Consider the following 12,721-nt stretch of genomic DNA (forward strand, 5'->3'; position numbering starts at 1 on the left):
CATCCTCTGTCATCCCCTTCTCTTCCTGCCCCCAATATCTCCCAGCATCAGAGTCTTTTCCAATGAGTCAACTCTTTGCATGAGGTGGCCAAAGTACTGGAGTTTCAGCCTCAGCATCAGTCCTTCCAATGAACACCCAGGACTGGTCTCCTTTAGGATGGACTGGTTGGATCTCCTTGCAGTCCAAGGGACTCTCAAGAGTCTTCTCCAACACCACAGTTCAAAAGCATCAATTCTTCGGTGCTCAGCCTTTCTTCACAGTCCAACTCTCACATCCATCCACGACTACTGGAAAAACCATAGCCTTGACTAGATGGACTTTTGTTGGCAAAGTAATGTCCCTGCTTTTGAATATGCTATCTAGGTTAGTCATAACTTTCCTTACAAGGAGTAAGCTTCTTTTAATTTCATGGCTGCAATCACCATCTGCAGTGGATCTGGATAAATTACTCTTAGGTTTTCTCTGGATCTGGCTTGCTATCCTTCAAACTCCTTTCCTCTTTACTCCCCTCAACTGTTATTTTCTGTTTATTCATCCTCAACTGAGCAGTGCATGTGTTCCCAGTCCTCAGTTGTGTCTGACTCTTTGAGACCCCATAGACTGTAGCCCACCAGGCTACTCTGTCCATGGGATTTCCCAGGCGAAATAAAGTGGGTTGCCATTTCCTCTTCAGAGGATCTTCCCAACCCAGGGATCAAACCCATGTTTCCTGTGTTTCCAGCACTGGCAGACAGATTCTTTACCACTTGAGTGACCTATCAAAATTCAGTGTTTATCATGAGACACTGCACTGATTTATTACCCTTTTCCCCAAGTCTATCAACTCAAGTACTCTCCCATCCTCAGATCTAGACATAGTCAGTACACTGAAGTGCATGACTTCCATCACAACTTCTACTATCTGCAATACATTCAGTTAGTGGAGGTTATAGTGACCTGACCTGAACCCTTACACTCTTGTCGCCCAACACTCTGGACAGATGGAGCACATATTAAATTATAATCCTTAGTATGTATCATGTTTTCAAGGCCCATTCTAGCCCTATGTTTATTTTTTCCCTTCTGGCATTTTATTGCAGATTCTATAGCTGCCAGGATAGTCTACCAGAATTCTAGCTGCTTAAAAACAAAACAAAACCATCTTTCTAGTTGCTTTGGTTGGCATTGACCTTGTGTTTCTGAACCAGGAAATAGAGTCTGAGAGAGATGAAAGGTGTTCCTGACAACTTTCAAGAAAACAGGATTGCTTCTTTTCTAAATTACACCAAGAAAGCATTATCAGTTGTTTGTTTCAGTAAAATTTCATCTTTAATGCTATTGGACATTTTATCCAGATTCTGGCAACAAGATGATGATCAGCCACAGTTTTTAGGATTGATATGAGTTTTCTAACTTTCCTGTATCTTTTTAAATATCTTAGTGGGCTGCATCTAGGCCATCAGCTAGAAGATTCCATTAAATTATAGCTTTTATCTGTCAACTTTTAATCACTCTTGGAGGTTTAATTTTATATTTTCTATATTTGTTTCCGTCCTATTCTTCCATTCAAGGATTAAAAGTGTGGTAACACATGAAGAAACTAAAGATGGGAGAGAGCCAGAAAACTTGTACTTTTTGAGTTCATAACATGTGCCAAGCATAGTGTTGTATGATTTAGTTTAATTCTCCTTCAACCATTGGAATTAGATGAAGTTATCCTATTGCACTGAAAAAATGAAGGCTCAAAGACATTAGGTAATTTATACAAGGCTGCACAACTACGTATTTATTCAAGTTTTATCTGGATGTACTATAAAAATTGGAATAACAAATTTTTAAACATCTGTTCATTCATAACTCACAGCTTTTACTTCCAGATTTTAAATGACTTGTTTAACAGAAAAACAAAACAATAATTCCCTCTTTCTAATCCCTTTGCTTTTATTTGAAGATATTTCCCTCTTTATTTTGTGACAGAGACCCATACATAATATGTAACTAGATATGAAAGTACAACCTACCATACAAACTGAAAAAGTATGTTCATGATATATATGCAATACCTTGCTGTATCCTCAGATTATGAAATGTGTTCTTCTCATTTTTTACCCTGTTAATAAATTTCCTGTCCAGGGACAGGACATATAAATTATCATTTTAAAAGGACCCCAGTATTCAAGAGAGTTGCCCAGTGCCTCAGTCTGTAAAGAATCCACCTGCAATGCAGAAGACTCGAGTTTCATCCCTGGCCCAGGAAGATCCCCTGGAGAAGGAAATAGCAGCCCACTCCAGTATGCTTGCCTAGAAAATTCTATGGACAGAGGAGCCTGGAGGGCTACAGACCATGGGTTCGCAAGAGTCGGACATGACTTAGTGACTAAACCACCACCATTTTTTACCCTATCAACAAATTTCCTGTCCAGGGACTGGACATCTAATTTATCAATTAAAAAAAAAAAGACCACAGTACTCAAGCAGCATGCAAATTTAATAGGAGAGAATCACGTCCCCAGCTCCATGATAAGGAAAAATACATTTATCTCTCAAGAGCGCCAGCTTCACTGAGGGTTTTTCTGGAAGAACTGATCATGGGAAACTTGGGAGGAGGCAGATCTTGTGCTTCCAGTGTAATTGAAAGGCAGGAGGCAGGGATGTGTATGTGGAAAGTTTCAGGAGAAGGGCTGGAGGCAATAGTGTAAGAACTCACTGTGAATCTACTATAGAGAGAATGTCACTTACAGGCTTGAGATTAGAACAGATAAGTGGAGTGAGTCCTGCTAATGGAGAGCTTTGAAGACAACAGTCAGGAGTTTATCTTTGATCCAGAGGGCAATGGATGCCATCCCGGAACTTAATGAATAGGCTCCTTTCCAGGCAGCGCAGTGGCCATGCAGGGCTGTTCTATGGCACGTTTACTCCTGGAATGCTGCAGCCAGTAAAAAGGAGGAGAGACAAACAGGCAACTACTAAATTCACTGAGGAGGGGAAAGCGGTCCATTTTCATGTCGTTGATTTCTACAGTTTGTTCACCTGTTTGTTGAGGGTCGTTTCATTTACTTGCTGTTCCTTTTTTTCCCACTGCTCAGCACTTCTCCCAAGTATTGCTTGGTTATTGACTGAGTGTGACATTTTATGTGTAAGTTGGGTAACTGGGGGAGGAGGAGTGCATAATGAAGGACAGTAGGCTCTGTTTAGTTAGTTATGCTACTCGTGCATAAAAAATTCATTGACCAGAAAGGGTTAATGCCCCTCCAAATGGCTTAACTTAATCCCAGAGTGCAATTGGCTCATTTGGAGGATTTGGCCCATTGAGTGCATGTTAGGAGAGAAGCTGAAACACCTCTTCGCTAAGTCCGGTGCAGTGAGGTTAAACCCAAGGGCATATAACAGGTCAGTAGCAGAGTCAAGAATAAAATCTCAGCCTTCTGAACCCCCTGAAAGTGCTCTCTTCACTTGACTAAGTTTCTTTCTCTTACAATATATGAGAAGAAAAATTAAGGGAAGAGAAAAGTGAAGGCATTAAATAAAGATGTATGTATAGCAGAATTTTTCAGACATACAGAAGGAAAGAAATTTGAAAATAGATGAAACAGACTTCAAGAACAAGTTAAACAAAAATTTTCTAAATGCTTAAAATGCAGCAGGGCATACACCTCTGTTTAGGGATTGTGCACGGAATGCATTATGCCCTGAAGGGTGAAAGCAATCATCTCTCCTTTGATCAGCTAACAAAATATTAAAATTAGCATTGTTTCTGAATTACATACAGAGAGTATATCCTGAAAAGGCATACATATGGATACAGATGGTAAAAACAATGGCTGTTAAAGAACTGAACAAATAATTGTGCATATGTGTAGTATAATGGAGAGGTGAAAAATGCTTGGAGAATCAAAGGCCTGAATTTACATTTCTGCTCTGTCACTTTTAGTCAGTTCAGTTGCTCAGTCATGTCTGATTCTTCATGATCCCAAGGACTGCAACATGCCAGGCTTCCCTGTCCATCACCAACTCCTGGAGCTTACTCAGACTTATGACCATTGAGTCAGTGATGCCATCCAACCATCTCATCCTCTGTTGTCCCCTTCTCCTTCCGCCTTCAATCTTTCCCAGCATCAGGGTCTTTTCCAATGAGTCAGTTCTGTGCATCAGGTGGTCAAAGTATTGGAGTTTCAGCTTCAGCATCAGTCCTTCCAATGAATATTCAGGACTGATTTCCTTTAGGATTGACTGATTGAATCTCTTTGCAGTCCAAGAGACTCTCTTAGTCTCAAGACTCAAGACTCAGAGACTCAGAGACTAAGAGGCTAAGAGTCTAGAGTCTCATCACTTTTAGTAGTTGTGATCAAAGTCATTTAATCTTTTAGGCCTCAGATTCCTTAATTGAGGGACTAGGAGCAATGATTAAACTAGGCACTTTGTAGTATTTATTGCAAATTAAGTGAGATAGTTTATATAAGGTACTTAGGACAGTGCCTGACATGCAATAGACACTCTTTTTTCCCTTAAACAAGACATTGATATTATGGATATCTTCAAGTATAATTCACACAAATCAGCCCTAAACTTTTTTCCCCCCCTAGGCAAGAATACTGGAGTGGGTTGCCATTTCCCAGGGGATCTTCACAACTCAAGTATCAAGCCCATGTCTCCTGCATTGCAGGCAGATTCTTTAATACTGAGCCACCAGGGAACCCCCAGACATTCAGTATGTATTAGCTCTTACTAAAGCTTACCAAAGGGCTAAGTTGAGACTGTGGTGGACAGAGGTCAAGTGAGATTTTAGGGTGATACCTTATAGATTTCATTTATGTTTTCTGTCGCCAGCACCAAAGGTAAAGAGCAATGTAATCATGAGCTTTTATATCTGGAAGTAGGGAAACTGAATATGATTTTACCAAATAGAAAACCAAGGGAGAATATCCAAAGAAACACACATAAAAAAACTGATGAAACAAATGTAGACAGCTTAACTTATGTTCTAAGGGCACAGCATATATCAGCATTAAAAAAAAAAATTTTAAGGGCTATCTTAAAGTTCGCTATGGCCTAGCAAATCTGTTCTCTCTTCTACATCAGAGCTTAAAATTTTATAATTAAGTGGTCAGTGATGTGGTATAAACTGGAAAAGGAGATTATTAAGATATGTATTTATTTAGATCAGCGCTATATCCACAGACAATATGAATTGAAGACTTATGAATTTGATCAATAAAAACAATTAAAATATAATTGTGGTCAAAAATATGCTTTAGTTCAAAAAGATTTCTGAATCCAAATTATCTAGATAACTGCCTGCACTATTTTGATGCTATTGTTTCATTTAAGGCATTATCCTAGGTAGCAACTGCAGAGAATTCCTTTGTCCAATTAGTTACCCTGGCTACTCAGACTTCAGCCCAATAGCCTTGCTTTATCTCAGTGGAATAATCTGTGAAGATGCACTGAAACTGTAGAAAAAATTCCATGTTTGTGTACTTGTGTGCATTTCTTTGGGAACAGAGTATCTAGCATTTATCTGATCTTTGAAGGAATATATGACAACAAAAAGCTGGACACCATTAGCCACAGGGTTCTTCTTCACTTTGTGCAAGCATTTTCTGTCCCAAGGTTGCATTTTTTCTTTCAGTGACTTCGGCTTCTGGCCACATGTCCATGCCTAGCCCACACTCTAATCATTATTCTCACTTGATTCGCTTATTCGTGGTTTCTTATCTTATTCCACAACCTTAGCTAGCCAAAGTCAGGACCATATTTTTTTCTTTTTTGATAGCTTACTTCACAGTGTCTGTAGCTACATGGAAAATGGATTTACTTGAATATATGAAAAGTATCTAATCCAGATGAAAAATCTCTGAGGGAGGGGATATCAAGCTTACAGACTGAAAACAAAAGCAGCCAAGACTTTCTTCACTTTAGGGAACCAAAAGATAGATTCTAAAAGGCAAAAGGAGAACAATGAACTGCACTGATTCACACCCTACCTGATATTGATATTGAACTTTTTATAGGTTTGTGTCAGAATGCCCATATTTTTCACAACGGGGAAGACAGAGTTTAGATGATAGAGTACGGGTACAGTTTATAATCCCCTAAACACTGAGATGAATGCTGTGTACAAGAGAGGGAACATATAAATACTGGGTGGATTAATTTGGTCATATTCCTCATTTCCACTTTATTGCCTCTTTATCTTCATCTGCTAATTTTCATTAATACCACATATATGAATTTTTTTTATTTTATAATCAGTAGAAAGATAACTTTCCTCTTATTAGCAAGTAACATTTTTTCTTCTGGTCATGTCTGAATTATCATTAGTTAGAATGTTTTGCACTATTATCGCCTACTTGAAAGACACTTTTCTAGGCTTTATTTTCAAAGAAGTAGTCAGGGAGTTTAAAATCTAATGGTGAAATGCACTGAATTGCTAGTTTTCAGTAATAAGGAACATTTAATCTGTTTTTCCTTCCCATTTCCAAGTAAAAGAAGTCTCTAAACTATGGTTCTTAATAGGAGTAGTTTCACACTCCCATCCCCATCTCAGATAATATTTGGGTAAATTTGGACTGTCACATCTAATGCTTGTGCTCCTGGTATATAATGTGTCAATCCTACAATGCATAGGACAGTCCCCTATAATGGAGAATTATCCAGTCCAAAATATCAACAGTGCCGAGGATGAGAAACGCTGCCCAGCGTCTCACTCACCAGGCCTTATGCTCTCTCTCCCCAGAAAAGAGGAACAACTTATTTGGTTTGCAAGTATGAAGTGGACTTGCCTGCCACACTCTGTCCCTTCGCTTTTCTCTCTGGAATCCCACGGCCTACAGAGAGGGTGGATTTACACCTGCTGACAGCTGTGTGATAAAGTTGATCAAGCCGGCTGTGTTCCACCTCTGCAGACGGCAGGGGTTTTGTTTGTTGTCTGTTTGGTGGTAATGCGAATGGGGTGACTTCAATTCAGAGGAACCTTAGCAGGACTATTAGGACTTATCTAAGCTATGTCCTTCACGATTGCTTTTATCAGTAATAAAGCTGACATTTTGATCTCTAACTGCTTGACTCCTGTATCATTCTCTGTAAATTGGTTCTGATCTCGGGTTGGGAACAGTGGTGTTATTTTTTGACCCCCTAGAACCCAAAATCTGTTACTGTCTGGTGGTTCAGGAACTTAATGGCTTACCTCTAGGATTCCTGGACTTCCCTATCAGAGAATCTCACTCAGTAAGTAAGATCCAAAATGTAATGCCAACTAATTAATTTAAGACACATGGTATGGTTGAGATGATCAAAATAAGAATACTAGATATCAGTTTCAAGCCTTCTTTTTTTGAATGTAGTGTTTTTGCTTTTTCATAGGTAATATAAAGGAAAATTTATTACAAAGATGACCTTATAGGGTTTTTCTTTTGTCCCTGAAAATAGCAGTTAATTCCTTACTCAGAAAATCTAAATAAATCCTATCATAGCTGTATGCATTTTATAACCACCTCCATGAATTTTTTCACTGGTGACAGATCAGCTATATTGAACTTTGGGAACTAAGAAGCAAAGTAAAAGAGGTCACTTAGGGTTTGTAGCTAAAATAAGAGGGGATAAAGTTATTCAAGAGAACACCATGCTTCTAATATGAAACAGATTCTATGCGGTATTGTCATTAATAATGAGATTGGTTGCCCTAAGTCAGACACAAGATACTGGTTTTTCGGTTTGTGTTATATCTGTATGTGAGAAGAATATACTGTTCACATGACACTGCAGAGGGCTGTAAGTGATTTTAAAAAGAAGGATGTTGTACACAATACCAAATAACCTAAACCCATCCAAAATCAGGCCCTATCAGTTAGGATGGCTTAGAACAACTCAGGTGGATTCTGTGATGCTGCACGTCTGCTGTGGCCCTGTGCTCCTTGTAGCCAAGCAGGGGTCCAGACTGTCAGAGGGTTCACCTTCCACAATCTCTTTGACAAAGCCAAGGGAAGATGAAGAGTCACCCAGTGGTTTTTAACTCTTCTTCCAAGAAGAGACATATATTTCTGGTTGAGGCAAATCAACAATCTACATCTAACTTCAGAGGCAGTGGGTAGTGTCCCAGTGGCTTAGGTGGGTAAAAAATTCGCCTGCAATGCAGGAGACACAGGAGATGTGCGTTTGATCCATGGCTCAGGAAGATCCCCTGGAGAAGGGAATGGCAACCCATTTGGTACTGTTACCTGGGAAGTCCCATGGGCAGAGGAGCCTGGCAGGGTCTCAGTCCACAGGGTCTCAGAGTCAGACACAACTGAATGACTGAGCACCAGTAATCCTACCACATGCTTGAAAGGAGAGAATTGAAATATTGCAACCGGCTCTCCTAATGATCACATAAATTGTTACCAAAATTCCAGTGCAAACTAGTGATACTTCTCATCACATATTTAATTAATTTTTCACTATTGACTGTCATAATTTACAAAGTGCCTGAATTTCTAGAATAATCAGTATATCAAAAAATACTTTCATGTAGCCAAGACTTTTGTCATCTTAGTCGCGGATGGTGTACTGTTTACTATTTTGTGTTCCGGAGCCTGAGGCCTGTACAGCCACAGTGATACCCGGCTCTGTCCGTGTCACACACCACATGTGCTAACATGGTGTGACACATCATTTGGGAAGACCTGCAGTGCTGTGACCCATATGCTCACAGGTGCCCAGCCTGAGCTGCTGTGTCCCTATGGTGTTTTCCTAAGAGAGTTCTAAAGGCACATGCAAGAGTACTTCTTGATATTTCTTTTACTTATGTCTTCGTGTTTAGTGATACAGATTGAAGGGAAATATGATGGAAATTGGTAGCTGCTACACCAAGACTGCAGGGAAATGAAAGATTTTACCTGTCTAACTTGTCGAAAAGGCCTCTTTCCAAGTTAATTTGAAGATTAACATTGAATGTATAAAAGGAACTCTTAGGTGACTAGGGCTCTCTTTTAGACTGCATGTCATGTGGACACAATTCTCAGCCTCTCTGAACCTCACTGGTAGTCTAGCCTTTAGGCAGGAGAGGGAATGCATTCTGCCCTTGTTTATATTGCTCTCATAACTCTCCAATATGATGTGTTTGTATTCTGGGCAGAGTAAAGGCTGTGGATGGGGAGGGCTGATGGACTAGAGGAGGGAGAGGAAGTGCAGGTGCAAAAGAGAAAGAAGGGGGAAAAGAAGGAAGAGGAAGACAACACAATGGCCATGCAGGTCAGTGGAAGTTCATGACGCAGCATCAAAGAAAATTTGAACTTGGAACAGGAGACTGTAAGATTTCATGCACACTGTCCAATCCTAACAGTAAGGAAAGGAACACAAGTTTCTAAACACTTCTGTGCAAGCCAAGTTTATGATGGTTTTAATCTGATGTTCTAAATTACGTTTTTGCCATTAAGCAAATGATCCAACATAATGTGATGCCTTTATATTTTTCTTGTTTAGTCACCAAAATCTGGACATTCTTGGGTATCTATACATACACGAGGTGAATTACTCTACAGTCTTAAGAAATGCTGGACCCTAAACAGACAAATTCTAGCTTTGTTCTTTCACAGTGATAACAGAAGCACTGGAAGCAATGGGATCAGGGGAATTAGAGGAAATGCTCATTAAAACAAATTTAAAAGGTCTAATGATTAAAATATTGATTAATTAGCCAAACATTGATTAGCAGTCACACTTTATCAACTACAAAGTTTCTAATTACTGCACTATTATTCCATAGATTGACCTGTTTTCTCTTGTCACTTATGATGAAGAACAATTTTTATTAAGTGGGTTTTGGGTTTTTGACCTGTAAAATTTTAATAGGGAGTGCAAAGTGGGTGTCGTGTGTGGTTTGGCATTTTATTCACCAAGGGACTGATAGTTACTGTCTCTACTTAACCAGAAGCACAAAAAGTGCAGAGGGACAAGAGCACTTAGGGATTAAAATCTTACCATCTTCCCAGTCAAGGGGAAAAACAAGCCACATGTTGATCCACTGAATGAGGAAAGAGGAAAATGTTTGCCCTTCTGGTTATGCACAGAATGGCCGATACACTCAACCAAAGTGTATCAGTTACAGATTGTCCAGAAACACAAACACACAATGAGTGATATAGAATGAAGAATTTGTTATAGAGATTTAATTTTGTGCACTTTGGGCACAGGTTAAATCATCTATGCAAGGCTGTTGCTCTTGCATCTGGTACTGGGCATGGTCTCAGCAGGGCAGACAGTTGGGGGTAAATGATGGACCAGAAGTAGGAGAGGAAGGATACACTGGAACTCACATCTGTCCCTCACTGTCTCCAGCTTCAGTGATACAGATCACCTGCAAGAGAGGCTAGCGCTCTTTACCAGGGAGCTGCCTGTGCACATGGTCCAGGATTCACATGTGCTCAGTCACTCAGTCATGCATGTCCGACTCTGCGACCCCATGGACTGTAGCCCACTTGGCTCCTCTGTCCATGGGATTGTCCAGACAAGAATACTGTAGTGGGTTTCCATTTCCTCCTGCAGAGGATCTTCCTGACCCCAGGATCAAACCTGCATCTCCTGCATTGCAGGAGATTCTTTACTGTCTGAGCCACCAGGGAAGCCTATCCAGGATTCAGAGATGCTGAGAAAGGAGATTCTGTAGGAACTTGAAGAGCTTCCAGCCCAGCTATTGCTCCACACCAACACAGTACTTCAGCAGATCAGGACAGCGAACTGCCTCAGTGCCTGTATAGACCTTCAGAGTGGAGAAATAGTTGCCCTTTTACTTCTAGCTCCCAGATCTTGCAGGTCAATTTCTCTTGCAACTCATCCTAACCCACCATAATCAGGAAAGGCAGTTGTGGGAAACAAAATTTCAACTTAACTAAATTGACACTGTACAAAGCCACCACAAAAAGCAAAAAGGATTCTAATCCTAGTTATCACAGACAACAAGGTCTGAACTCCTAAAGGCACGTCATACAAGAACAGACATTGGGGCTCAGGTGCCACTGTGAAGGAGATTTGCCACCAAACTAACAATATTTTCCCTTTTAGGAAGAATTCTTTTTCACTGATACCAAGGAGGTAAAAAAAAAAACAACAGCCGACTCATACAAGGCCAATGAAAACAGTGCATTTAAAATATTCCAACTGGGCCACTTCTGGACATCTTGCAAAAGATCTTGTTGATCTCAGTAACTGTCTATTTAAATCTTCTAGGGAAGTACTTATGCCCTGATTCACCAAAAGAAAAGGCCAGCATGGCACATGGGGTTACAATCTCAATATAACTGTCTGGAAGTGCTGCTCCAGGTTTACTCCTGATGAGATCAGCTGGAAGGCCAGAAAGCAGATTTACAGCATGAACGTAAATGAGCAGGGGGCACACCTTTCTGATCATGCATATGCTTGACAGGCAAAATGTGCTTACGACCTTATTGCCAAATAAGTAACAGCACATAAGCTCCTTGCAGTCAGTGGGAAAATGACATCCTGAAGACAATTCAGAGCTGGGCGTTAGGCTAAGGAGATCAACAGTCACAGTCTGGGAAGAGACAGGAGGGACTCCTACAGGCTCAGCTTCTGGGCTCCACGGCGGGGCCATGTTTCAGGCACAGCTGTCTTATTGAAGCAGTTGAAAGGGGAACTGCATTCTGTCCAGGTAAGAAGTACCTTGCTGGCTTCTGTGTGTGAGGACACCAAAAACAAAGCCTATAAGCCAAGAAAACCAGTCCAAAGTCTGAAGAACTCTTCACAGTTCTCCCACTTTATGTGTCTGAATGTACATTGGCCCATAGGAAGGGAAAGAAACTGTTAGTCACACAGTCGTGTCCGACTCTGCAATCACGTGGACTGTAGCCTGATGGTCTCCTCTGTCCATAGAACTCTCCAGGCAAGAATACTGGTGTGGGTTGCCATTTCCTTCTCCAGGGGATTTTTCTGACCCAGGCATTGAACCCAGGTTTCCTGCATTGCAGGTAGATTCTTTACCATCTGAGCCATCAGGGAAGCCATAATCAAGGAGGTCTTTTGCTATTAGCAGTTTCACTGGTCTACTGCAGTCTAGGTGACACATTTTATTCAGTACTAGTCCAAAGTTAAAATTTCAAAGTGGAAGGAAATGTTTAAGAAATTAACTGGATAGCTCCAAGTTATCTGGCACTTAAAAGTGCTTTTTTTTTTGGCAGTGCCATGCACCTTGTGCAATCTTAGTTCAGTGACCAGAGACTGAATTTGTGCTCCTGCAGTGGAAGCTCAGAGTCCTGACTACTGGACGGCCAGGGAATTACCTCAAAGTGCTTTCCGATCCTGAATTAAGATTTTCTGCTCCTGACATTTAGACTTGCATGAAAGTGAAAGTCGCTCAGTCAGTTCAGTCAGTCATTTCAGTCGCTCAGTCGTGTCAGACTCTTTGCGACCCCATGAATCACAGCATGCCAGGCCTCCCTGTCCAACACCAACTCCCGGAGTTCACTCAAACTCCTGTCCATCGAGCCGGTGATGGCATCCAGCCAGCTCATTCTCTGTCGCCCCCTTCTCCTCCCTCCCAGCGTCAGGGTCTTTTCCAATGAGTCAACTCTTCACATGAGGTGGCCAAAGTATTGGAGTTTCAGCTTCAGCATAAATCCTTCCAATGAACACCCAGGACTGGTCTCCTTTAAGATGGACGGTTGGATCTCCTTGCAGTCCAAGGGACTCTCAAGAGTCTTCTCCAACACCACAGTTCAAAAGCATCAATTCTTCGGTGCTCAGCTTTCT

This window comes from Bos grunniens, chromosome 2, assembly GCF_055505025.1.
Source record: "Bos grunniens cultivar Pamir isolate PY7600 chromosome 2, Bosgru_T2T1.0, whole genome shotgun sequence".
NCBI lineage: Eukaryota > Metazoa > Chordata > Mammalia > Artiodactyla > Bovidae > Bos > Bos grunniens.